General features: G+C 39.0%; 2 long non-coding RNA genes across 3 annotated transcripts in view; both read right to left on the bottom strand.

The window, feature by feature from the left end:
• The window catches only part of LOC309611731, a 36,410-nt gene extending 13,453 nt beyond the window's left edge, over positions 1–22,957 (bottom strand). For both annotated transcript variants that reach the window (XR_014234703.1, XR_014234704.1), the window contains exon 1: positions 7,354–22,957. This is a non-coding gene — a long non-coding RNA (uncharacterized lncRNA). The remainder of the gene's footprint in view (positions 1–7,353) is intronic.
• The window catches only part of LOC309611737, a 274,615-nt gene extending 247,684 nt beyond the window's left edge, over positions 1–26,931 (bottom strand). Inside the window, exon 1 of the long non-coding RNA XR_014234712.1 lies at positions 24,144–26,931. This is a non-coding gene — a long non-coding RNA (uncharacterized lncRNA). The remainder of the gene's footprint in view (positions 1–24,143) is intronic.
• Between the last annotated feature and the right edge of the window lie 337 nt (positions 26,932–27,268).

The raw sequence follows: 27,268 nt of genomic DNA, 5'->3' as shown, positions 1-27,268 counted from the left end.
CTTTCTTGTTTTGTAACTCCTTTAAGAAATCTTCAGTACATGAGGAATGAAAGGTGGGAGATGTTTATGTTTTTGAGGCAATAAATGGAAATAATTATTAGTGGGGCAGTTATGACCGGGGACAAGGCTGGAGCAGTGGCTCCGATGGAACGATGGCCTGCAATAGCCGGGAGACTATAACACCCTTTGGAAAAGCCTAGAATTATTTGGGAGAGAACTTTTTTCAAGTTATGCAGGATGGAAGACTGGGATTTTGTTACTTATATATAAAGTAACAGAAGATGGAGTTGGGGGGAAGTCATACTACATAAAACACAGTGACCACTATTATACACTTATAGACACTTACTAGACATAGACCACATACTTGGCGTCACCCCCGGGCAGTGTTGCCCGTCTTTTTCTCTCTCTCTCATCACCCTGTGCTCTGATTGCTTTATGCTCTGGTGAGAACTGAGACTGATCTAAAGCCACAGAAGCCTCCTCTTCTGAAATCCATATACAGTGGATGCTGCAGCGTCCCATCTAGGTATCCTTCACCGGGAGCTACATCCATCCCCCAGCTGCCCTCTTCTGTGGAGAATTGTGGATGAATTGGAGCCATCTCCCCTGGGAGGTATTCCTTCTCCACGCCAGCCACCAGTACATGACTGGCATAGCAGTGCCAAATACCAGGCCCCTTGCCTCAAGATAGAACCTATTATGTAGAGCAATTCATCCTCCAGAGCTGCCCATGGGATCACCCTGAGGATAGACTCCAGCTGAGATCCTATCCTTGCTTTATTCTCTTCTTCTGGTCTTTCTTGCTTCACACTCCTTCTCCTAAGAGCATTTTCCCACTAAAATCACTTGCCCAAGAATCTCCGCCACACATTCTTCTTCTGGGGAACCCGTGTTAAGACACGTAGAATATGGGACACAGCAGGAAGAGAATGGATTATGGGCAGGGTCTGGAGGGGAGATGCAGGAGAAATCATGAAGCTTGTAAGTAAGTGGCAGGTGATAAGGGCAAGTCAGGGTCCAGATAGGGATGAGGAGGGCTGGCACTAGGGCTGCAAGACAGTGGGCGCAGTGAGCGGAGAAGGAAGGCACATATGAAGCTGGCAGCGAGAGGCACCACGTCAGCAAAGCTATTTCCTCTGCGACCAGGACCTCCTCTGGGGACACACCCTGCCCAGAGCCGGTAGGTGTTGTGTTCTTAGCTCCCAGCAGAACCAGACATTTCAGGGACTATTCCTGCTTGAACTTGCCCGTTCTGTCACGGTAAGAGGAGGCCTCCAGCTGATCCATTTGTTAATCCCCTGGATTAAGTTCACATAAAGAGTGAAAACACCACTAGGGGAGAATTCCTACAGCTTCCTGCTGGCAAACAAGATTTGCCTGCAGCTAATGGGCATGCCCAGCTCTGACAGCTACTATAAACCCTGGGTAGGGTTTGGAAGAAAAGGTGAGGGGGAGCAAAAAGAGAAGGGAGAAAGACCATGAGAAGGGAGTGGAGAGGGGAAAGGCAGGGGATATGGCAGCAGGAGAGGGGTATCTCCCTTCTACAGCAGGTTCTGGATTGCATTTTCTGCACCGAAGAGGGAAGGAGACTGTTTTTTGGTCTTGATCTTTTAGCACCATTGGCAGAGGATACAGAGGAAATTCTAAGCCCTCTTGGTACTATTTTGGGCAGAAGTGGTTTCAGGAAGAAGGGGGTGTCTTCTTGCCATCTCTTTACTTCTTGGGTAATTATTCTCCATGCCCTTGAGATATAAAGAAAAAAATGGGGAAAAATAATCACTTTTCTTAAGTTAAAACTCTAGTCAGGAGTCATCCATGGTTTTGGTATACATTAATGTATCTCTCCATGAGCTTTTGAAAATGATCTCAAACTCAGGACGGAAATGCTGAGGGAGGTTTGCATCAGGTGCCTTACTGTTTGGAGGTGAGAGAACGTTAGTGACTTTTGGAAACTGCTGGAGCTTTAGTATGCTTTATTGAAAGTTCAAACCAAGTAAAATGCATTAGGTGGTTAGGATTCATTTAACAACTATTTATTGAGCATCTCCTATGAATCAGGTATTGTGCTGGGTGCTAGCAGCATGGAAGTATGTGACCCCATGCCCAATAGTTCGAAGCCAGAAATCTAGACCAAACTTTTCATTTTCTAGACAAAGAAAGGTTATCCAAATAATTGTGACTTTGGGAAAGACTTTGTCAAATTGAGACTTTAATCAAGGACATCGACATCTTTCTAAGTTATATTCAGACCAATCTCACTTACTGGTCTTATCTTCCCTGCTTATGTGATGGGTAGTGGATGAATATAGACTCTCAGGTCAGCCTGGCTCTAATACTGTTTGCTTGAGCTTGCACAATGTATTTGTTTCTCTAAGCCTGGGTTACCAAATCTTTTTTAAAAAATTAATTTCCATTTTCTTTTATTTATTGAAGTATAGTTGATTTACAATATTATATTAGTTTCGGGTGTACAGCATAGTGATTTGGTATTTTTGTAAATTATCCTCTATTATAGCTTGTTACAAGGTAATGTCTACAATTCCCTTTGCTGTATCCTTGTTGCTTATCTATTTTACATATAGTAGTTTGTATGTGTTAATCCCATACACCTAGTTGGTCCCTCCCTACATCCCTCTCCCTTTTGGTAACCACAAGTTTATTTCTATATCTGTGAGTCTGTTTCTATTTTGCCTATACATTCATTTGTATTATTTTTTAGACTCCACATATAAGTGATATCATATAGTATTTGTCTTTGTCTGACTTACTTCGCTAAGCATAATATTCTCTAGGTCCATCCATGTTGCTGCAAATGGCAGAATTTCATTCTTTTTATGGCTGAGTAATATTCCATTATATATATCACACCTTCTTAATCCATTCATCTGTCGATGGGCACTTGGGTTGTTTCCATATCTTGGCTATTGTAAATAGTGCATGTATCTTTTTGAATTAATGTTTTTGTTTTTTCCAGATATATATATACCCAGGAATAGAATTGCTGGATCATGTGGTAGTTCTATTTTCAGTTTCTTGAGGAACCTCCATACTGTCTTCCATAGTGGCTGCACCAATCTACATTCCCACTAACAGTGTACAAGGGTTTCCTTTTCTCCACACCCTCTCCAACATTTGTTACTTGTAGACTTTTTGATGATAGCCATTCTGACAGATGTGAGGTGGTATCTCATTTTTGTTATGATTTGCATTTCTCTAATAATTAGCAATGTTGAGCATATTTCATGTGCCTGTTAGCCATCTGTATGTCTACATTGGAAGAATGTCTGTTCAGGCCTTCTGCCCATTTTAAAAATGAAATTAAAAAATAACATGTCTGTATCCATTGGAGTACTTTTTTTTGAGTAATATAAACTAGCTATGGTTGATTCGGGCAGGAAGGAATTTATTGTAAGAATAAGAGAGAGCTCAAGGGGAAGGCTTCTCTGTTGCTCAGCTACAGGAACAGCATCCATATTGTATTTTATGTTTCTAAAAACATCAGAGACTGGAGAACCAGACTCAGAACTGGCAGAAAGAAGGAGGTCTAGGCAATAGCCAGACCACAGCCAAAATGATCCTCCAAAGTTAGTTGGTGGGGACTTTCATCACTGGAGCTGCTGACATGCAATAGTGGAGTTTATCCACCACTACTACTAGCCTTGGACATTGGCTGCCACCGTAAACACTGCAGCCCCCTGCAGCCCCTGGGATGTGAATGCTGAAGCCACCTATGCCGTCATTATCTGAGAAACAAATTCTCTACTTTCCTGCCTTTTGTATCCCTAGCTACCAATTTAAAGTCTGAGGCAGGTACCTATCTTGGGCTGAGGGTAGGTCATGTGCCCACACCCCAGCTACAAGGATATCTGGAACAACAAGTATCTGAACTTTTTTTTGGCTTCTGTACCAGGAAATTCCATCGAAATTCATATTATTGAGAATTTCTCAAACACTGAAAATGAGTTCAAAGCCTGAATTACTCTCCAAATAAAACTCACATGGAACCACTACCGTATAAAGTTAGTGTAAGGATTAAATAAGATAATATAGAGATTGTCTAGCTCAATAAGGGCTCAATTTATGTTCATTTTCATCATCACCATCATCACTATATTATTGTAAGAGTCAGGTCATCTGCTCTTCATATCATACCAGTTGTTCATAATGCCCGTAGCTGAGAAGGGTGAAATAAGGACTTAAAATGATTTTATTTCAAAGAGTGGAAAAAATACAGGGAAAATTAAGGAAATGAGGGGTGATGCCAGAAGGGATAAAGGTGAAGAGACTGATAGACAGGAATAAGGAAAAGAAATGGGCACTAATTACAGAATTACTGATTCCTGGAAACAAATGAATTATCCAGGAAAAAGAACATAAACAGGACTTGACATGGAGACCTAGCAACAAGGAAGAGTCGTGTTATTCAGAGCTCTGGACCTTAGGTGCGACCTTCCTCAGCCAAGGGGCCCAGGCTGAAAGAGCACAACAATTCAAGACAAACGAAAAGGCTCAGAAAGAAATGTTCTTGGTCTCTTTATAAATAAACGCTTATAGCTTGCATCCATTTGGTGGTGGTGGTGATGGGGATATGTGTGTGTATGTGAGTTAATTCTGTTGTGTTTTAAATTTATAGAGAAGAATTGAGATTTGGATTTTAAGGGAATTTTGATTTTTGTTTTGGCAGCTCCCCTTTCTTCTTCTCCCACTGAAACATACACAGACACACACATCACAGTTGGAAATGGCTGTAAACAGTGCCTCCCAGGGTATTCCCATTGGTCGCATCAGGGTTTAGCTGACTTCTGATACCTGGTAGAGGATCCTAGTTAAAACAGCAATTAATAATGATAATTATTCTAGGACAATAATTCCCAATCCTTGTAAATGTAAGTGAAAATATGAGAACCCCTCTGGCAGTGGGTAAGCATTGCTTGTGTGTTCATTAGCTCCTTTTCTGTTCGGAAATTGGCCCCTCGCTCTCTCCATGGGACTCTGGTAGGGCTGTAAATCAAGGGACTCCACCTCTCCTCCCCTTACAGGGGTCAGCATATAATTTATGCTGACCAATCAGATTACCATCTCCACCTTAACTCTTGTGGTCAGTCCAGAGAGAGATTCATGAAGTAGAGCTGGACAATCACAATTCTGTTTTGGCGTTTGATATGGATATTGGGATAAAGTCTCCCTTGAGTTCACAAGCCTTCAGGACCCTGTAATCATGTGGAAAGGACCCTCTCATCACCCTACTGACAAAGCATACCTGAGAATGAAGCCAAGCAAAGGCAAACAGAGCTCAGCATATCTCTGAGTTACCTGAACCAGTAAATTTTCTTTTTGGCTTTAGCTAGTTTGAGTTGGGATTTTATTACTGGCAGCTGGTAGAGTTCCATATCAACCCCCCTCCAAAATCATTCTAGGCTCCTATGTGATATGAATTGAACTTTTAGCATGGTTTGAGAAAACATATAATGATAAAATGACTATGATCTCAATAAAGCTTTTAAAATCGTTTTGGTGCTATTAATCATAAAAGCATCTACAGATATTCCTTTTGAAATAACAATCTATGTGTGAGACATGTTATTAATTCAGACTCTAGAGAATGCTTACACAACAAGCGGATTAATGGACCCCTAGCAATAATAATTTTGGCTCCCCCATCCAAGGCTGAGAACCACTGTTTCAAGCTCTTAGACTTTCAATACAATACTACAGAAAAAGCAATTCTAAGTTTCACCATATTTGAAAGAGTTCTAAACCCTTTGTCCACTTTTGAAGAAAATACCATCAAAGAACCCTTTGATAAGCTTTCGTACCCAAAGAAACAGTTTGGTCTGAAGGTTCCAAAAACACAAGGCCACCATCTATGAGGACACAAGATCCACCTGTGAGCCGTGAGAAATCAGGAACTTGCCTGGGAACCACACTAGGGTCACCACTCGCCATTGGAAGTGACATTCGCCCTGAGAAGGATGCTCAGTAATGCGATGGCATACAGGTCATACTCCCAAGGCAAAAAGTGCTCTTTAGGTTTGAATGTAGTGCCAGGAGCCATTAGTGATATATTTGACATTCTATCAGAAAATTCCACCAAAGCTGCCTTTTCTGTTAAAAGCTACTCAGAAAAAGAATGGTGGAAACCCCAACAATAAAAGCAACCATTTACCAGAAAGACCAATGCGGTCCTTCAAAAAGCTGACGGGATGGTATGAAACTCACTAGCTGTTCAATTTCCTTTTTGACCTGTTTTTAAAGTTACAACAATTTTCAAAGCTATTTATATAGCTGAGGATCTCTATAAAAAATTTCTACACATTTTCAATTTAACAAAGAACAGACTGCTAGACCATGCTGGGGTCAAGAGAGACTGGGAACGTGGTGAGGGAAACCCATTATATCCTACTTCAATTTAGCTATCAGAAACGGGAGTTCCACTGCACTGGGAAAACATCGATCCCTCAAGCAAAAACCTTAGCAGAAAAGTAAGGGGCAATAGAGGTAGGTCCGAGCCCTGTAGCAACTGGATCAAGTGCTACCTGGGCCATTGGCATCTGAGTGACCCAGTAGAACTAAGATGATTGGAAATGGTTCATTGCAGGCAATTGTAGCATCGCTCAAGTCTGGCCCCTTTTCTACCTCCTGGTAGTGCCTTGTGGCAATCTCTGACTTGAGGTACCGTTCCTGTCGTGGGATCAAGTGTTCGGATTTTAAAAACTAAAGTTTGATGTGGATGAACAACTGCCTATAAAACGCATTAAGCTCTTTCCCTGTAATGTATTTAGTTTCACACTGACTGCCAGCATTACTTCTGAATGGATTACAGCAGGGGGTTGCCATTGTCCCACTAAACCACACGGGTTAAATAATACCTTGGTGTCTAGAGCTGCTTCGGGACCATTTCATACGGGCTAATACATGAAATGAATACCCAGCTTTTCTGCAAGTGATTTGGTTGGGTTAAAAAGAAGGACACGTTGAATTGGTTTACAGCGCGAGATCATTTACGGCACTATTTAGATTGTACCTTTGCCTACAGTAACATTTGCACCTGCATTTTGCCATTCTCAGCAGCGGGGCATAATCACACACTTACTGCTGGAAGGCATTTGGTGCTTGGAGTCTATTTACTTAACAACCCTTGGAATACAACTCCACTCCCGGGTCAGCCACTTAAATTTGGCTTCGTGTTTAGATAATGACATTGTGCTCTTGTCCAAGCCTGGGGAAATGCTATAGATAAGCTCCAACATTGCCTGCCCTGCTCCAAGTTGACTTGATTCTTTTTCAAGAGCACTTGCACCCTTTAAGCACGTTTCCAAAGTTATCCCCTCACGTAGGCAGGATAATCACCTCGTTTCATGAAGCACTTCTCAGGCCATAGACACTGGAATTGTTTGAGTCTGAGCCAGATGGAGCCAGGAGGAAGTTTTACAATGAAGCCGTTTCTCTTTGCCCCTTCGGTTGCACCTGTAACATAAACAGCCACGGAGAGGGAAGCACTTTTAAAGCCACTTAGCTGGGCGTCTGCTACCCTGGGTTCTGCTTCCATGTCTGCGTTGGTCTGACACTTGCCTTAGCAAGAGAGGCATTCTGGCACATGCTCGAGACCCTGGGCAAACTCACCTTGGAGCTAATTATACAACTATAGATGCTTATTTTTAAAAGAGGTTTCAAGTGCAAGAGAGTGAAGAGGGTTCTTTTATTTCCTCTGTATTGTTGTTGCAATAAAAAAAAAAAAGTTAGGACAGTATTAAAGCTTTGCTCATCTTTTTTTTTTTTTTTTCCTTCCCTTGGCTTTTGAGTCTGAAAAGAATGCTGGAAGTCTTCGGAGGCCTGGTTGGAACAGAGAGTGTTAATTCTTCCATATCTAAGCCTCTTTGTCAAAATTCCCTTTGTCTCCTGCCCCAAGTCATTAAACACTAATCCCATCACTCTCCCTAATCCGCAGCACTGGAGCTGGAGTTCAGTTTCCGAAACTGTCTTTGTGGCTCTCCTAATAGCTCCTCTGGATTGCCGTCGGTTCAGGCGCATTTCGAGCGGCCCATTTCAGCTCCTTAATGAAGTGCCCTTAATGAATCTTTTCCTCCTTCATGCAGTGAGCACGGGCTTCAATTGGTTTAGTGTTAATCAGGGGAAGATGCCGAGTCATCTCAGGGGCCTTTGCAAAATATGACTGTCAAAGGCAAAAGCCTAGGAAACAGGCCATTGAGAGTGACAGCCACTGAAGTGCTCATTTAATTACTAAGGATTTACAAAAGAAAATCTGCCCTTTGTAGCTAACAAAGGACAAGGAACTAAGAAGAGATAGTAAAGGGTTTTTCCAACAAATGATAAAAGAGGAAACATGGTTGAGTAAAGCCATAGGGCATGTAGAGGGACTCTTTCACGTTTGCTACACAAGCTTACCTTTCTCAACATTAGGTATGCCTGGAGATACTGAAATGGGCTTTTCTATCCTGCCAAGTGATGGAGGCCAACGAGTGAATCTGATAAATTCTTCACGGAAAAAAGCCACGACAATCACAATCCACTCCACTAAATTTAAGACAAAGTATTGTTCAGGAAGCGTTGGTAACCCCGGGGTAACTTGGAAAACAACGATGGGGGGAAAAAAACAATGGAAAAAAAATGTTTCCAAGGAGTTTTGTTTGCCTTTTTTTTCTACTTGAGTAATTGTTTACAGTCTTAACAGTTAAAGTTAACTTGGCTCTCATATCCCTCCAACGCAGCAGATTTAAATGAAAACTCTGAATGGCCCTTGATCACTTTACATTTTCAAAATATGTTGACCCATTTCGTGGCTAGCTCAGCACTTGTTTCTCCTTTAGTAAGAATACTTATTACGTGATAAACCCTATATTATATATCTATATGATATAATCTATTTATTATATGATGAAATTATTCATATGATAAAACTTGTCAAATTAACAGGTGGTTTTGGTCTTGAAAATACCTATGTTTAAAATTCTGTAATATCTTGAACTATTGCTTTAGGTTAAGGAATAAAAAGAAAAACAAGTTGATGGAGAAATAAATTCATCCTATTGGCCATCATTTATTTGGTACTAAAGGCATATTAATCCAGCTGACCACAATTAATATAACTGTGGCAGAATTCTTTGGTCATCGTGTCTGCAAGCTAGCAAGGTCAGGGCGTCAACTGACCCACAAAGCACCCACAGGTAATAGACACTCAGGAAAGACTTCTGAGCAGATTGATGAGTTAACTGATTAATTGGACCAAGCCGTCTAGTCTTGTAGAGTAGACTGAGAGAAACTTCAAGTTTTTAGTAAATTATAAATGTCACCTAGACGCCATCATGAAATCATTTCGTAGATTTAACAAAATTGAGACCACAGGGCACAAAAGGCTTAGTTTTCTGATTTGGCAGCGCAGGACAGCCTAAAGATGCTGTCAGATACTGACAGCAAAAGTCTGGGCTTCTGAAATCCCAAGTTTCCCTCTTAATGCCAAGACTCCAAACCCTCTTCATTGTACATGGCAGGTGACATCTTGGCCTTATCTTTATTGAGCATTTTGATAAAATTTCATTTCCTCTTCTTCTTACCAAACCCGATAGTTTTCTTCACTGGAACAAAAACAAAAACAAAAATCCCCAAATAAACTTTGAACTCCCTAATGAAAACAAATCAGATACATTTACTAACTGGATAAATCAGAACAAAGTGACTCATCTCAGAATGAAACCACAAGCATTCTCCTCACAGATAAAAAACAACTGCATTTAGCATTTGGGCTGCATTTCAAATTCCAGTGCATGTCTACTGTTGGCAATAAAAGTTACACTTGGACATTGTTAAAATGTGCTCATGTGTTCAGTGCTTCTACTTTCCTCTTAACTGACTCGCCAAATCTTTTTCTTTGGGGAATCAAACAGCTCTTACACGCATTGAGGAAAAATTTCCTGTGCCGCATGTTAAAAAAAAAAAAAATAAAGCCTACATAGTGTCAGAAGAGTTTATGGGAGACACAGAGGCAATACGAGGCCAGCACCATGACCAGCTGAGTGCCAGCTGTCCCCGAGAGTGCCAGCTCTTGAAAGTCAGTATTCCCTGAAGCTGGGCTGCCCATGGTGCATTAGATAATGATGGCTACATCCTAGCAGAACTTTTTATTTAATCCTTCTCTTCCTTTCCAGACCCTAACTCTTTTTTTCACAGGCAAGCTGCATGAATCTAGTTTCAAATGAAAACAACATTAAAAAATGGAACCAGGGTGGTGTATTGGGAAGATCTCCAGAAGGCTCTACACTGAGGATTTTTCACATCCCTCTGAACCACATTCCCTCAACTCTAAGTTTTGAGAGAGGGGTGGTGGTGGATTTGATTATAGCTCTTTTTTTCTAAGGAGGGTACATACTGGCAAAACATTTTGGTACTTAAGGTTTTCTTTTTAAGAAAAGATGCCTCACTGAGCTTTTGAATTAACAAGCATTGTAAACATAATATTTTTCCTTTTGTTAGTGGCATTCATTGACTTACACCAGCAATCTGTAGTTCAAATTTACCAGGGACACTGCAAATTCAATTGAGAAAAGGAAAGATGGAAGAGGAATCTTATGATTTATCAAGGTATAAATAGCTCACACCTTGATGTCTACTCCTCCAGAAAGTAAAACCAGAAAACACCGATCTGTTTCTTCCATGATTTTACAGATATCAAGAAGCCAGTTGCCAAGTAACTTTTATATCCCTTGCACATGTGACAGTGCCCTACACATATTTCTGGGATGAATAAATGAATCTCTCAGGTTGTAGACAGCCTGTAACATTATCTAAACAGAAGTTTAAGTTGGACACCAAAAACAGTTAAGATATATTTTTATTTTCTACAGAATTTCCCATATGGATTCTGCTTTTTTGCCTTAGAATCTCAGGTCATTCACAGAAGGGGAATTTGAATGGCTAAGACATTACTTAAGAGATGTGTCCACTTGTTATTAATCAGACATATGTGAATTAGGTGAATTGAAATGAAGATGAAATTTTATTCTGCACTTATCAGAATAGAAAAATGTAGGGAAGGAGAATAATGGCAATTGGGGATGATGACGTAAGGCCATGAGAACTCTCATACACTGAGATTGTAAATTGATGAGCCATTCTGGAAAGCAACCTCACAGGACTATGTCTCATGACCCAGCAATCCCACGTATCTGCCAGAGAAATTCTCACACAGAGCCTTACAGGGGCACATGCCATTCACCAGTGAATCATTTGTAGTGGTGGTGAGTGGAAGGCAAGCTAGAAGTTCATCTCTAGGAGGAGATGGGGTGGTATTCTATGCAACAGGTAGAATTAATAAATTAGAGATAAATACACGGTAAGGATAAATTATGAAAACAGTTTTTTTTGTGTGTGAAAATGGGACGAAATGAGATCTATGCCACAATTTCATACGAGTAAATTAAAAACACAGACACACAACAAACCAATGCAATAAGAATATATACAAATCCATGTGCATACATCAAACACCTTAGAATATATATCTACAAGAGGAAAAGAAATGGGAGTATCAGGAATGAAGGAAAAATATAATTATAACAAGTGAGGGATCCCTCAGAGACCAATTCTGGTAGTGTGCAAAGAACTAATGAGAATGATTAACTTACTTTTCTGCCCCTGAAGTGCAAAAGAAAGGAATACATTTTTTGAAAAAAGTAGAGATAAACTAAACTGTCATTTTCTTCCTCCCAAAGAGAATAACTTCTCTCAGAGCAAATGTTAGACTTATACAACATTGATTTAAGGGCACATCAGGGCAAGGGCATCAGATTTCCTTGACAAATGGGAAAGAATCCAGCAGAGATGTCAATGGTCTTCAAAATATATAAAGCAAAAATCTTTTTTTCTTTTTATAATTTTTTTTTAAATTCAAATCTGCAAAGTACAAGCATATTTCTTTATTTATTTATGGCTGTGTTGGGTCTTCATTTCTGTGCGAGGGCTTTCTCTATTTGCGGCAAGTGGGGGCCACTCTTCATCGCGGTGCACGGGCCTCTCATTATCGTGGCCTCTCTTGTTGTGGAGCACAGGCTCCAGACGCGCAGGCTCAGTAGTTGTGGCTCACGGGCCTAGTTGCTCCGCGGCATGTGGGATCTTCCCAGACCAGGGCTCGAACCCGTGTCCCCTGCATTGGCAGGCAGATTCTCAACCACTGCGCCACCAGGAAAGCCCAAAGCAAAAATCTTTGTATCGATTAAGATAATGTTAGCTACTGTAAAAACCTAACTTCAAAATTTCAATGGCCCAACACAACATACCTTTATTCCTTGCTCATATAACAGTCCGATGTTCTGTGCCGTGATTTCAGTCAGGGACCTCCGCTGGAAGCTGTTGTGCCATCTTCAAGACATGGTTTCCATGGTCTCCCCAGAGCTTCTCCCTATTGCATCATTTAGAAGGAAGAAAGAGATGGAGAAGTGTATACAGGAGGTTTCTATGGGCCAAGTCAACTCACATTCCATTGGCTATAATTCAATTAAATGGCCACACCCTCTGTAAGGAAGCCTAGAAAATGTAGTGTAGCTGTGTGCCCAGGAAAAAGAGAAAAATACAAAATTTAATCAGTCTCTAGCAGTCCCTACCATTATCCCATTTCAACGACATTTATCAGTCAGACACAGAAAAAAACCAGGGCTACTGATATGTACATTTGAGCCAAGGAACACCACTTAGCTGGTTTTTAAAATCCAGGAGAGGTAAAAGAGGACATGGAGGTGAAGGAGAGAAAGCTCTACCTATAGTCTTAAAGTCTTTTTCTTTAAAAAAAAAAGTCAACCGTTTGCATAAACAATGAGAATTCAAAATTAAGTCAGTCCTGCACCCCCTTTTTTCTTTTTCTTTTTTTAAAATTTAAAAAGTTTTTCCACACCTTTATTGGAGTATAAATGCTTTACAATGTTGTGTTAGTTTCTGCTGTATAACAAAGTGAATCAGCTATACATATACATATATACCCATATCACCCTCCCTATCCCACCCCTCTAGGTCATCACCAAGCACCGAGCTGATCTCCCTGTGCTATGAAGCAGCTTCCCACTAGCCATCCATTTTACATTTGGTCGTGTATATATGTCAACGTTACTCTCTTACTTCATCCCAGTTTCCCCTTCCCCCACCCCGTGCTCTCAAGTCCATTTTCTATGTCTGCATCTTTATTCCTGCCCTGACACTAGGTTCACCAGTACTGCTTTTAAAAATTCCATATATATGCGTTAGCATACGTTATTTGTTTTTCTCTTTCTGACTTACTTCACTCTCTATGACAGACTCTAGGTCCATCCACCTCACTAAAAATAACTCAGTTTTGTTCCTTTTTATGGCTGAGTAATATTCCATTGTATATATGTGCCACATCTTCTTTATCCATTCACCTGTTGATGGACATTTAGGTTGCTTCCATGTCTTGGCTATTGTAAATAGTGCTGCAATGAACATTGTGGTACATGTATATCTTTTTGAATTATGGTTTTCTCAGGGTATATGCCCAGTAGTGGGATTGCTGGGTCATATGGTAGTTCTATTTTTAGTTTTCTAAGGAATCTCCATACTGTTCTCCATAGTGGCTGTATCAATTTACATTCCCACCAACAGTGCAAGAGGGTTCCCTTTTCTCCACACCCTCTGCAGCATTTATTGTTTCTAGATTTTTTGATGATGGCCATTCTGACCGGTGTGAGGTGATATCTCATTGTGGTTTTGATTTGCATTTCTCTAATGATTAGTGATGTTGAGCATCTTTTCATGTATTTGTAGGCCATCTGTATGTCTTCTTTGGAGAAATGCTTATTTAGGTCTTCTGCCCATTTTTCTATTGGGTTGTTTGTTTTTGTGATATTGAACTGCATGAGCTGCTTGTATATTTTGGAGATTAATCTTTTGTCAGTTGCTTCATCTGCAAATAGTTTCTCCCATTCTGAGGATTGTCTTTTCGTCTTGTTTATGGTTTCCTTTGCTGTGCAAAAACTTTTAAGTTTCATTAGGTCCCATTTGTTTATTTTTGTTTTATTTCCCTTACTCTAGGAGGTGGGTCAAAAAGGATCTTGCTGTGATTTATGTCATAGGGTGTGTTCTGCCTATGTTTTCCTCTAAGAGTTTTATAGTGTCTGGCTTTACATTTAGGTCTTTAATCCATTTTGAGTTTATTTTTGTGTGTGGTGTTAGGGTGTGTTCTAATTTCATTCTTTTACATGTATCTGTACATTTTTCTCAGCACCACTTATTGAAGAGGCTGTCTTTTCTCCATTGTGTTTTCTTGCCTCCTTTGTCAAAGATAAGGTGATCATATGTGCGTGGGTTTACCTCTGGGCTTTCTATCCTGTTCCATTAATCTATATTTCTGTTTTTGTTCCAGTACTATACTGTCTTGATTACTGTAGCTTTGTAGTATAGTCTGAAGTCAGGGAGCATGATTCCTCCAACTCTGTTTTTCTTTCTTAAGATTGCTTTGGCTATTCGGGGTCTTTTGTATTTCCATACAAATTGTGAAATTTATTTTTCCAGTTCTGTGAAAAATGCCATTGGTATTTTGATAGGGATTGCAATGAACCTGTATATTGCTTTGGGTAGTATAGTCATTTTCACAATATTGATTCTTCCAATCCAGGATCATGGTATATCTCTCCATCTATTTATGTTATCTTTGATTTCTTTCATCAGTGTTTTATAGTTTTCTGAGTACAGGTCTTTTGTCTCCTTAGGTAGGTTTATTCCTAGGTATTTTATTCTTTTTGTTGCAGTGGTAAATGGGATTGTTTCCTTAATTTCTGTTTCTGATCTTTTGTTTTTAGTGCATAGGAATGCAAGAGATTTCTGTGCATTAATTTTGTATCCTGCGACTTTACCAAATTCATTGACTAGTTGTAGTAGTTTTCTGGTGGCATCTTTAGGATTTTCTATGTACAGTATTATGTCATCGGCAAACAGTGACAGTTTTACTTCTTCTTTTCCATTTTGTATTGCTTTTATTTCTTTTTCTTCTCTAGTTGCTGTGGCTAGGACTTCCAATACTATGTTGAATAATAGTGGTGATAGTGGACATCCTTGTCTTGTTCCTCATCTTAGAGGAAATAATTTCACCATTGAGAATGATGTTTGCTGTGGGTTTGTTGTATATGTCTTTTATTATGTTGAGGTAGGTTCCCTCTATGCCCACTTTCTGGAGAGTTTTTATCATAAATCAGCGTTGAATTTTGTCAAAAGCTTTTTCTGCATCTATTGAGATGATCATATGCTTTTTATTCTTTAATTTGTTAATATGGTGTATCACATTGATTGTTTTGCATATATTGAAGAACACTTGCATCCCTGGGATAAATCCCACTTGATCATGGTGTATGATCTTTTTAATGTGTTGGTGGATTCTGTTTGCTAGTATTTTGTTGAGGACTTTTGCATCTATGTTCACCAGTGATATTGGTCTATAATTTTCTTTTTTCATGATATCTTTGTCTTGTTTTGGTATCAGGGTGATGGTGGCCTCGTAGAACGAGTTTGGGAGTGTTCCTCCCTCCACAATTTTTTGGAAGAGTTTGAAAAGGATAGGCGTTAACTCTTCTCTAAATGTTTGATAGAATTCACCTGTGATGCCATCTGGTCCTGGACTTCTGTTTGTTGGAAGATTTTTAATTACAGTTTCAATTTCACTACCTGTGATTGTTCTGTTTATAGTTTCTAATTCTTCCTGGTTCAATCTTGGAAAGTTGGACCTTTCCAAGAATTTGTCCATTTCTTCCAGGTTGTCCATTTAATTGTTATAGAGTTGCTTGCAGTAATCTCTTATGATCTTTTGTATTTCTGTGGTGTCTGTTGTAATCTCTCCTTTTTCATTTCTAATTTTATTGATTTGAGTCCTCTCCTTTTTTTTCTTGATGAGTCTTGCTAAAAGTTTATAAATTTTGCTTATCTTCTCAAAGAACCAACTTTTAGTTTTTATTGATCTTTGCTATTGTTTTCTTTGTTTCTATTTCATTTATTTCTGCTCTGATCTTTATGATTTCTTTCTTTCTCCTAACATTTAGTTTCCTTCTCCTAACTTATAGTGGGTTTTCTTTGTTCTTCTTTTTCTAGTTGATTTAGGTGTAAGGTTAGGTTGTTTATTTGCGATTTTTCTTGTTTCTTGAGGTGAGCTTGAATTGCTATGAGCTTCCTTCTTAGAACTGATTTTGCTGCATCCCATAGGTTTTGGATCATCGTGTTTTCATTGTCATTTGTTTCTAGGTACTTTTTAACTTCTTCCTTGATTTCTTCAGTGATCTCTTGGTTATTTAGCAGCACACTGTTTAGCCTCCATGTATTTGTGTTTTTTACAGTTTTTTTCCTGTAATTGATTTCTAATCTCATAGCACTGTTGTCAGAATAGATGCTTGATACGATTTCAATTTTCTTAAATTTTCCAAGGCTTGATTTGTGACCCAAGATGTGATCTATTCTGGAGAATGTTCCATTTGTACTTGAGAAGAAAGTGTATTCTTCCACTTTCAGTGGAATGTCCTATAAATATCAATTAAGTCTATGTGGTCTATTGTGTCATTTAAAGCTTGTGTTTCCTTATTTATTTTCTGTCTGAATGATATGTCTATTGGTGTAAGTGGTGTGTTAAGTCCCCCACTATTATTGTGTAACTGTCAATTTCTCCTTTTATGGCTGTTAGCATTTGCCATATGTACTGAGGTGCTCCTATGTTGGGTGCATAAATATTTATAATTGTTATGTTTTCTTCTTGGATTGATCCCTTGATCATTATCTAGTGTCCTTCCTTATCTCTTGTAACAGTCTTTATTTTAAAGTCTATTTTATCTGATATGAGTATTGCTACTCCAGCTTTCTTTTGATTTCCATTTGCATGGAATATCCTTTTTCCATCCCCTCACTTTCAGCCTGTATGTGTCCCTAGGTCTGAAGTGGGTTTCTTGTAGACAGCATATATAAGAGTCTTATTTATGTATCCATTCAGCCAGTCTGTGTCTTTTGGTTGGAGCATTGACTCCATTTACATTCAAGGTGATTAGCGATATGTGTGTTCCTATTACCATTTTCTTAATTGATTTGAGTTTGTTTTTGTGGGTCTTTTTCCTCTCTGTTTCCTGCTTAGAGAAGTTCCTTTAGCATTTGTTGTAAAGCTGGTTTGGTGGTGCTGAATTCTTGTAGCTTTTACTTGTCCATAAAGATTTTGATTTCTCTGCTGAATCTGAATGAGATCCTTGCTGGGTAAGGCAATTTTGGTTTTAGGTTTTTCCCTTTCATCACTTTAAATATGTCCTGCCACTCCCTTCTGGCTTGCGGAGTTTCTGCTGAAAGATCAGCTGTTAACCTTATGGGGATTCCCTTGTATGTTATTTGTTGCTTTTCCCTTCCTGCTTTTAATATTTTTCTTTGTATTTAATTTTTGATAGTTTGATTAATATGTGTCTTGGTGTGTTTCTCTTTGGGTTTATCCTGTGTGGTACTCTCTGCACTTCCTGGACTTGATTTACTATTTCCTTTCCCATGTTAGGGAAGTTTTCGACTATAATCTCTGCAAATATTTTCTCAGACCCTTTCTTTTCCTCTTCTTCTTCTGGGACCCTTATAATTCAAATGTTCACGAGTTTATGTTGTCCCAGAGGTCTCTGAGACTGTCCTCAATTCTTCTCATTCTTTTTTCTTTATTTTGCTCCCCAGCAGTTAATTCCACCATTTTATCTTCCAGCTCACATATCTGTTTTTCTGCCTCAGTTATTCTGCTATTGATTCCTTCTAGAGTATTTTTAATTTCAGTTATTGTGTTGTTCATCACTGTTTGTTTGCTCTTTTGTTCTTCTAGGTCCTTGTTAAATGTTTCTTTTATTTTCTCCATTCTGTTTCCAAGATTTTGGATCATCTTTACTCTCATTACTCTGAATTCTTTTCCAGGTAGGTTGCCTATTTCATCTTCATTTATTTGGTCTTGTAGGTTTTTACTTTGTTCCTTTGTCTGTAACATAATTTTTTGTCTTTTCATTTTTTTCTTTTTTTGATGGGTGGGGCTGTATTCCTGTCTTACTGGTTGTTTGGCCTGAGATGTCCAGCCCTGGAGCTTGCAGGCAGTTGGGTAGAGCCAGGTCTTGGTGCCAAGATGAGGCCCTCCGGTAAGTCTCAATCTGATTAATATTCCCTTGGGCCTGAGGTTCTCTGTTAGTCCTGCAGTTTGGACTCGGCACTCCCACCACAGGAGCTCGGGCCTGACCTCCAGCCTGGGAACCAAGATCTTGCAAGTGGGCTGGTAGGGGTAGATGTAGCTCAGGGAACAGCTGTTCCTGGGGTCCCTGTTTGAGGCCCCTTTTTTTCTTTTTAAATCAGTAGCATGGCAAGATGTGTGCTGCAACCTTTCTGTAAGGCAATATGATGATACGTTTTCAAAATCTCTGAGGTCCATAGCAATTCCACTTCCTGGACACATAAGCAGGGGAGCTTGGTGTCTTGAACATAAGCTTTGGCGACTACTAGATACAAGTTTAGGTCTATGTACTTACCTCTCAGCCTACAATTTTTATCTATAAAATGAGGGTAGTAAAAATATATACCTCATCAGTAGGAGATCAAATGAGACATTGCATGTAAAGCCTTATTGACTACAGTGCCTGGCATATAAGAAAGACTCTGTAATACTATTGAGGAAATAATCACGAATGGGTGCAGCTTGGGCTCAGAAATGCTCATCAGAGATTTGTTACTAATTATTACGTATTGAGGGAAATCTCACAATGGCCTAAAATAGGAGATTGGTTAAATAAGTAATGGCAAATCAATTTGCATCCCTGAAAAGATACAGGAAATAATTCAATAACAAGAAAAAAATGTTTCCTATATGTTAAGTTAAAGTGATTATAAAATGGACTGTAAAGTATGATCCACATGTACAGATAAGTGTATGTAAATTTATACACAGAACACTGACTAGAAGGGAATACCCCCAAAATGTTGACAATAGTTTTCTGTGAATGGGGCTGGGAGCAGGTTATTACCTTGTTTTCCCTTTGTAGACCAATGCTTTCTAGATTTTCATCAATGAATATGTATTGCTTTAGAAAAATGGAACTTTTGAATTCCAGGACATACTTAATGTGTTAACGTGATTTCTCCTCCCTTTTTATAAAAAGTCTTCAAATATAAAGAAAAGTAGTGAAAACAGTACAAGGACTCCCTTTCTCCCATCCCCTAGATTTAACAATTGTTTACATTTTGCATTTTGCTTCATGTTTTTCTTGAAGTATTTTAAAATAAATTATAACCATGAAATGTCATACCTATAAACTTCCACATGAATCTCTAAAAAGAAAAATTCTTACTAAAGCAGAACTAATAATATTGTATGTTTTAGAAAAATGACTATTGGTAAATATGGTTAGATGCTTCTATTCTTTGGTATACTTTTAAAAGTTAACACTATGATTCTATAGTTAGAGATATTATGAGACAGGGCATCAAAAAGTCTAGCTATTAGGCCAGGCTATGCAGAGACTTACTACATATTCCTTGAATCACTGGAGTCAGCTTTTCTCATTTGTGAAATAAAGTGTCATGCTAAATGACACTTTCCACTTTTAAAAATCATATTTTCTTTGGGGGCAAAGAGAAGAACAAGTGAATTTCCACAATTAAAAAAATTTGAGAGTGGGAGCCACACCAAAGAGCTAGCATGCATCACTGGAGTGAGGAAAATATGAAATGAGGGATTTGGAGACAAGAGATATTAAGAGATTTTTCTAATTTCTGCAATAAATAAACACACCTGTGACCTTTTGTTTAACTAAACTCTTGAAAACCCCTCCATCTCCCAGGCATGAGTTTCTGTATTTTAATTTTTCCAAGTCTTTGCATAGCCACTTTGACTATTTCATTCTTGTCATTGTTTTTTCCTGTAGCAGGGCAGGCTGGGTAGACCTTTGCCCAGAACATATCCAAGGAGCCCTCTGACATTCAGTGCAATAAAAAGAAATGCTGGGTCAGGGCCCCTCTCTCTACATTTACATCACAAAGCCCAGTGTTCTTTGTACAGCTCTTCTCAGTAAGATACTCCCTTGGAAAAAGTCAAATTCAGATCCAGCTGGGCGCCTGGTTCTTGCACACCCTCTGGCAGAGCACTAGTCTCCATTCTTCAGTTTCCTGCCCCTAAAATAGAGCTCACCCCTCCCTGCAGGGAGCATGACAAGAATTCATTGTTTCAGGATTTATTCAGATGCTTGATTCATTGTGTAACGAAGGACAGTTGCAACTCCAGCCTGAGTACTAATGAGGATAAACTTGGACTGGACGTGTTACCTCTGTACACAGGTGCAACCTCCATCATCTCTGCACAGAATCTGCTTCCAGGCTCGCTATTTATGGAAGAACACAAATGAAAAGCCTGGAAACCAAGATTCTAATTTTCTCTGCTCTGAACTGCTGGGTGGGCAACCCCTGAACTTCCCAGGAACTTTCCTCATTTATAAACTGGAGCAGCTGGACCTGATTCCTAGTTCTAAGATGACTTTAAAGATACACAGTTTAATGCTTCTAAGTGCATTTTTTTCCTTTTCTGGGAAAAACAATATTCTACTTGGTTTTTAAAAGTCATTTAAAAAGAATATGTGGAGAACACGCATTCACCACATTCCCTGTCCTAAGGCAACTTCTTCACTAGCTCTTTGTATTTCCAAAAATCAAAACACTATTGAATTAAAAATACACATATGCCCAAATCTCCAATTTGACTTCTAAGAATTTATCCTGCTGATAGACTCGAACATGTGTGTGAAGATACACATCACGTTGCTTGTTGTAGTATGGTCCGTACCAGCACACTGGAATAACCTGAATGTTCATTAAGTATATTGTGAGGTACTCATACTAAGGCCATTAAAAAGAATGAGGTAGATTTATAAGTACCTGAATCAGTTAATAGTCTTTATGTTGCAAGTAACAGAAAATCCACTGCAAACTGATTTTAATAATAAAGGAGATTTATTGGGTCACATAAATGAGAAATCCTCAAGGACTCGGTTTCTTTCCATCTCTCTGCTTTTCTGTCAAGGATAATAGCTTCAAGTCAAGCCTGGTTCTTACATGGTGGTGGGAGACTTATCAACCATAATTAGGGTTTCTTGCACCATTCCAAGGGCGAAGAGAGTGCTTCTGCCCCAAGATTCCAAGCAAGAGTCCTGAAGTTCACCTGGATTGTACAAGCTTATATGTGCCAAGAGAATGGAAAGTATTGAAGAGTTTTGACCAGTCAGCCCAGGGTGCTGTGCTTCCTGGAAGCTTTGTGGGGAGCACGAACAAGTAAATGAAAATCTGAGTACTTCAGGAAAGGAGAGAATGGACACCCAGTAGGCAGCCATCAAATGTCCATTATAGTGTTGGAGTATGAAATAGCTTCCAAGATACTTAGTTAAATGCAAAAAACAAAGTACAGAGGTGTGAGCACAATATGCTACCTTTTGCAGTAGAAAATCATACATCCATATATATTTCTTACCTTCTTTACTGAAGTGTAATTAATTTACAATGTTGTGTTAGTTTCAGGTATACAACAAAGTGATTCAGTTATACACACATATATATGTGTATGTATGTATATGTATATATATATATTTCTTTTTCAGATTCTTTTCCATTATAGGTTATTACAAGGTATTGAGTATAATTCCCTGTGCTATGCAGTGGGTCCTTGTTGTTTATCTATTTTACATATAGTAGTGTGTATGTTAATTCCAAACTCCTAATTTATCTCTCCCCCCCTCTCCCCACTATCTCCTTTGGTAACTATAAGTTTGTTTTCTATGTCTGTGAGTCTGTTTCTGTTTTGTAAATAAGTTCATTTATATCATTTTTTAAGTTTCCACATATAAGTGATATCATATGGTATTTGTCTTTGTCTGACTTACTTCACTTAATTTGATAATCTGTTGGTCCATCCATGTTGCTGCAAATGCCATTATTTCATACTTTTTTATGGCTGAGTAGTATTCCATTGTATATATGTATCACATCTTCTTTATCCATTCATCTGTCGATGGACACCTAGGTTGCTTCTGTGTCTTGGCTGTTGTAAATAGTGTTGCTATGAACGTTGGGGTGCATGTATCTTTTTGAATTAGAGTTTTCTCCGGATGTACGCCCAGGAGTGGGATTGCAGGATCATATGGTCATAGACTATTTCTAACAATAATTTTAACCTCAGGGGCATTCATTCATATACATATGCATGCAAGTACCCACAAGGAGAAAAATAATAAAAAGAAAATAATTTCTAAGAATCGATCGTATGTTGAATATTTTCAGATAGTAGCTTGGAACAAAGGATCCTAGAACAACAACAGCAGTGCATCAATGGGCCCTCCACTGGTTTTGTCTTCCAACTGTGAATGATACTGTTCTTCAATACTCTCAGGAAATGAAGAGTCTTCAGCAGAAGAAAACAATCTATCTCATCATGCAAATGACAAGGTAATAAATAATATATATGTGTTTGAACAAATCAATTTCCAAATGCCACTTATCCTGAGAGAGTTTTTAAACAATGCCCAAGAGCTAATCACTGGGAACTTCACTAGGTGACATAAATCCACAGATACTTCTTTTCAAACTGAGTCTCAGAAATATCTAGGGCTGCTCAATCAGTCACTCACTCAAAACTGCAAGGAATCCTGAGTTTCTGATAGTTTCCTGAATGCCTGCTACTCAGTGGGTATTATATATTCATGGAGTTAGATCATTGGTATAAATTGAGTTTTAGTAAACCAAAGAAAAATTGGAAAAACAGCTGTGCTGTAGGGGTGCCTCCCTCCGGGGAAAGGATGAGAGAACTTTGCATTGTCAGCCTATAGTGCTACGGAGCACAAAGCCAGGAATGACTTCAAAAACCCATTGCAAACTGCCAGCACTACTTTTGCAAAAAATAAAATTAAGAAGTGTGTCTGTGTGTGTGTGTATAAAGTGCTAGATGCAAGAACTGGTTTTTACAATGGATTAGGGGATTTCAAATGTTTTCATAAGTGGAAAATTTCAAAGAGGAGAACTGGAGTTAAAAATGCAGAGGTCAAAACAAATGGTTCCCATTGACACATAAGAGAGAGTGCTTCGCTTGGAAATAACTAAATATTCACTTATTCATTCAATGAACTTCTAATTTAATGCCTGCTATGGAAAAGGTACTGTGCTGAGAGCTGTGACAAAACAGTGACATGAACCATGAGGATACCAGTAGAAAAACTCTATTTGGAAAGTAGGTAATTATGAAATGCAGGCAAGACAAGAGTGAAAAGTTATAAACATTGATGGCTGCCAAGTGCTTGTAGGAGGAAAACTATTACAGAGGGGTTTCTGTTGCTCATTGGATATTAAGTCATCAGGAAATAAATGTGGATGAGGTAAAACGGCACAAAAATTAAACACATGAACTCTGAGGTCAAAGAGCCCAGATGCAATGTCTGGTGCGCCACTGACCAGCTGCGTGAACTGGTGACGTTACTTAACTCTGCTCCCTGGTCTATATAAGATAATGGAAGTAAAGTTCTTAGCATGGTTCCTAGCATTTCATTAGTGCTCTGGATGAGTTAGCTATTATTATTATTATTATTATTATTATTATTATTATTATTAGAGTTGAGTTGAATCTCTGTTTAGTATTATCTATTTCTCTGCTTTATTTTATTATGCATACAACAGGATAGACTATTAACAGATTTACAGATAGTTTTAAGGGGTGGGAAAGAAGGAAGATTGCAGAGAAATTACCTATGTACCTTAAAGTTGTGTTTACCTATATTTATTCAGTAGCAGTCCAGCAATTTTACCTTTTTGACATCGCCCTGGCCTCTTAATATTGATTCTGTGGCAATTTAATGAGCTATTTATTTGGTAAAATGGTTACTTATAATTTAACAGCTCATTTGGCTTGTCCGATTTTAATTTTGCTTCTAACATGTTAGGTGATTTTAATCTGATATTCCTCTGAGCTTCATGTACAGCTCTAACCCCGTCTTTTATTTATTTATTTATTTATTTATTTATTTATTTATGGCTGTGTTGGGTCTTCGTTTCTGTGCGAGGGCTTTCTCTAGTTGTGGCAAGCGGGGGCCACTCTTCATCGCAGTGCGCGGGCCTCTCACTATCGCGGCCTCTCTTGTTGCGGAGCACAGGCTCCAGACGCGCAGGCTCAGTAGCTGTGGCTCACGGGCCCAGTTGCTCCGCAGCATGTGGGATCTTCCCAGACCAGGGCTCGAACCCGTGTCCCCTGCATTGGCAGGCAGACTCTCAACCACTGCGCCACCAGGGAAGCCCTAACCCCATCTTTACAGCATCCCTTTTAAAGCACCGCAAAGTTATTTGGGTGGGCTTCTGTGGTAGAGGGGCAATGGGATAGGAGGAGAAAGAAGCAACTTGGAAACAACCATAGATTAGCTGTAAATCAAAATGTTTATTTTCTGGAAGGCTGATTTTTTTCTATGCATTGCCTTATTTTTTTAAAACTTGTAATAATAATGACCTCAAACCTCCCTAAACAGTTCTTTGCAATGGGATACAATTCAGTTTGAAAGCTAAAGAACACACGGTCATTTTGATGAGGTATTGTCATTTATAAAGTACTGGTCTCCAAGAAAGATGATACAAAACCTCAAAGTAAGTCATCAGTATGAGTAACTGAAAGGCTGAGGAGGAGAACCGAGAAGAAACTGTTAAACGTGGGAAACAGAATGATTTATGCCTCATTCCAGCTTCCCTGTGACTGATGCTAAACCTCATAGAAATGGGCCTGGATTAGGAGGACCACTTTTCTCTGTCAGCTTGAGATTCCACGTTAGAACAAGGTGAGGCGACCCATGACCATGTTTAACATTGATTAACCCCCCAGTGTGACACATACGTATAGGGAAGTATGACTTTCAGTGCCCTGGAACGTATCATTTAAGAAAATGGTGGGAAATACTATACAGAAAGGAAGGAGCATGATTGAGTGGGAATGAGAAAAATCCTCTGCCGCACACACAAACACAAAGTATTAGCACTGTGTTTATTCCTTAACACTCTTTTTTTCTGCTGTTTTTGCATCTTAACTTTCCAGGTACGTCTCCCAACACACACCCCCACACACACACGAGACAGAGAGAGAGAGAGAGAGAGAGAGAGAGAGAGAGAAAGAGCTAGATCATCTGGATCCATTTAGGGACTGAATTTCCTAAGTGCCAGTGAGATAAACAGACCCTATAATATAGTTGTCACCTGAACAAACCAATGTTTGATCAATGGTCCATTTGCTTGGTGGAGTGTGAACCTTGCCTGAGAGCTGAAATGACAAATATTAGTAAATTATTGTCATCACCTATCATCAGACAGTTGGTTCATTGTCCTGCGTGGAGTGAATTACGAATTAGGAATCTATATGTAGCTATAAATGGCACCATAGCATGACCAGATCATTGAACAATTGATTCAGCTGCTGCATGCCTTCTGAATAGATCAAATCTCTCTTCCGGAACCCTTGAACCCACGGTGGCGTCTCTCCTCCAGAAGCTTTTAACACTGAGGCTGGTACTGGTGGTCTTCAATCATTTTTAATGACTCAAAACAGTTGAGAAAATAAGCATGCACCATCACTAAAGGTATGCTTGTTAATTTGTAAATTAAGAATCACATATTATAAAACATTAAATAGAAATTAGAAAAGGATGATCTTTTTATGACATATACATTTAAAGTCACTTTTATTTTCTTTATTAACAATGCAAAACACCTTTCTGCTCTCACCTAAAATATTAATATGTACAGTTTGTTAGTGAAGATTTCTTATTATCATTCAAAATCTCAGTTTTGTTTTAAAATAGTTGATTTCATTGTCTGTCAAAAACTAAAACAGTTACTTTGCAAAGATGTATCGATCTGAGTAGAAGAATCACATCACTAGTTACACTTCCCAAAGCTTTATGTCTAAGCTTGGCTTTCAACCACACCCTCCAATTATCAAAGGGTTTTTGTTGAAATTCCCAAAGTGAATTTCCATCCTCCCTGTTCAAAATGAATCAGGGGGTGTGGCATGTTAATATTGTTAACACACTCGTTCAAAGGTCACTGAAACTCTTTAGAGGATTTTAAAACAGATTAGATAATTTTAGTTTCCAATTTTTTAAACTGCAGAGGTACAAGGAATTTTGTGGGAGTTGTACATGATTTTTTCAAGAATAAAAATCACATGAAGTTAGAACTATTTCTAAGCATCCATTTTCCACATGTTTTCTTCAGTGTACCAAGCTTCTTTCAAAAGGCAGTGTCTTCTCCCTTGGTGTTAAAAGCGTCATTCCCTTAAGGGAAGGTTCAGAGTGGATGTAAATACTAATTTCAAGTAGTCTTCCTGATGATTTTCATTCCTTATTTTTTCTAACTTCTTATCAGATCTGACTGCCTGCATCATTACTTTTTCCTGATAGTTAGACTAAAGAGGAGTTTGTCTGCGGAGCAAAAGAGAAGACCAATTCTGCCACATGCTTGCTGTGCATTTGTGCTTGCGTTATTTGTACAGTATTATCTTCAGTTGATGATTTTCTTGCTGGAATCCTTTTAAGTTACTTGTCCGTTTAGTGAGAGTTAATTTTTTTTTTTTAAAGATTTATTTATTGATTGATTGATTACTATGTTGGGTCTTCGTTTCTGTGCTAGGGCTTCCTGTAGTTGCGGCAAGCGGGGGCTACTCTTCATCGCGGTGCGCGGGCCTCTCACTATCGCGGCCTCTCTTGTTGCGGAGCACAGGCTCCAGACGCGCAGGCTCAGTAGTTGTGGCTCACGGGCCTAGTTGCTCCGTGGCATGTGGGATCTTCCCAGGCCAGGGCGCGAACCCGTGTCCCCTGCATTAGCAGGCAGATTCTCAACCACTGCGCCACCAGGGAAGCCCCGAGAGTTAATTTAAAATGATATTATCAGCTGTAATTGCCAGTTAGGATGGCATAGGTATAAACTACAACATGTCTCTACATGCTGAGTGAGCAAGTAAGGATACTGTGGGTCACCCAGACGCTTTGGGAATTTCCATTCTTTCTTAGAATTCTCACTTACCACATGAAACTGTGGTAATGGATGAATGAGGCCACATAAGTCAGCCCATATATTAAATATTGTTTTTTTAAACTTTTTTAAAAATTTATTTTATTTTATTTATTTTTGGCTGTGTTGGGTCTTTGTTGCTGTGCGTGGGCTTTCTCTAGTTGTGGCGAGCGGGGGCTACTCTTCGTTGTGATGCGTGGGC

The sequence above is a fragment of the Balaenoptera borealis genome (assembly GCF_965194805.1).
Source record: "Balaenoptera borealis genome assembly, chromosome: 15".
In the NCBI taxonomy this organism is placed as follows: Eukaryota; Metazoa; Chordata; class Mammalia; order Artiodactyla; family Balaenopteridae; genus Balaenoptera; species Balaenoptera borealis.
The sequence above is the reverse complement of the archived record's forward strand: the minus strand, read 5'-3'. Positions and strand labels throughout refer to the sequence as shown.